General features: G+C 44.2%; 1 pseudogene; it reads right to left on the bottom strand.

Moving 5' to 3' along the window:
- Positions 1 to 277: 277 nt before the first annotated feature.
- LOC115856479 (heterogeneous nuclear ribonucleoprotein C-like) lies at positions 278 to 1,204 on the bottom strand (annotated as a pseudogene).
- Between the last annotated feature and the right edge of the window lie 239 nt (positions 1,205 to 1,443).

The following is a 1,443-nucleotide window of genomic DNA, read 5'->3' as shown; positions in this document are numbered from 1 at the left end:
TAAAAACCATACATCCTTTTTATTGTTAAGTCATAAAGAGGTATGAAAATTAAAAGCAAAAATTACACGGTAAGGCTCAACATAACTACTAGGAGCATCAAAGGAAGTGAAAATGGGACTAGGCACAGGGCAATGTGAATTAATGAACATGGGAAGGACAAGGATGGGGAGAACAGTGAGCATGTGCTGAAGATACTAGAGGAGGGATCTGCTGAAAATTTTGATCTTAGAAAAGTGCCTAGGTAAAGAAATAATGGGAAAAAACTTCTAAACCCCACTATGTGCTTAAGAGTCATCCTCGACATTGGCGCTGTCTCTGTCATCCTCTTCTTCCTCAGCCTGTTTTTCATCATCCTTGGTCAACTTCAGCTGGTCATCCCCCCGATCTTCATTATCATCATCATCCAGTAGGTCCCCCTCCTCAGCAGAGTCATCTGCATCTCCTCAGACTCCATCTTCACCTTAGTCTCATCTTTCTTCAGGGAGCTGCTGCTCTCCTCCTCTACTGACTTATCATTCTTCATCTCTACTCCTTGTTTGCTCTGTTCCTTTTCAGTTTTTTCCAGGCTTTCCAGTAGAGAATCCACTTTTTGTTTTATCTGGGTCAACTCCTTCTTAATGGTCTGAAGGTCATCTCCTTTCAACTTTCCAGACTTAGAAGAAGATCCCCGCTGTCCACTCTTAGAATTGAAGCCACTTTTGCCCCTTTGTGAGGTGTTTCTTGATACACGCTGGCATTTTGAGAGCACTACAGCCTGAGCAGTAGTAGGAGGAGGAACACGTGCTGGGTAACTGTACATCCTGTCATAATAATCCCGTTGAAAGTCATAGTCCAAGTCAAAAGGGGAGCTGAGTAGAGGGGATGGAGAAGGGTGTTCTGGTACTGACCCATACATCTCCACTGCAGATCATTTCATACCTGCTTTTTCTTGGTTCACTTTTGGCTCTGCAGCCAGATTAATATCTAAAACCTGGCAGCAATCATTCTGCCATCCTCTCCTGCCACAGCAGCCCAGGCATTTCTCTCATTAAGATATTGAATGAAGGCAAAGCCTTTATGAACAGAGCAACCCACAATTTTGCCATATTTCGAGAAGATTGCCTCCACATCAGATTTCTTGACCACAGGAGTATTGAGATTCCCCATGAATACACGAGAGTTCATGGAGTGAGGACCTATCTTGTTGGTAACATTGCTGGCCATTGTCTTTGATGGTAACGTGCCTCACAAAGCTGAAAAATGTACCTGAAGATCAAAGAAATCTCACAGGAGCAGGAGGGAGAAGAGATTCGGTTCTGAATCTCCTACTCCCAGGTTCTACGTGGAGAAGCCAACTGCTGCTCGAGGTCGGCAACGTGGCCACAACTGCTCAGTCTTCACCTTTTCACAAAATGGCCCCCAAGACTCCTCTCAGGAATTGTTTATTTCTGGAATTTTCCATG

The sequence above is a fragment of the Globicephala melas genome, chromosome 16 (genome assembly GCF_963455315.2).
Source record: "Globicephala melas chromosome 16, mGloMel1.2, whole genome shotgun sequence".
Lineage (NCBI taxonomy): Eukaryota > Metazoa > Chordata > Mammalia > Artiodactyla > Delphinidae > Globicephala > Globicephala melas.
The sequence above is the reverse complement of the archived record's forward strand: the minus strand, read 5'-3'. Positions and strand labels throughout refer to the sequence as shown.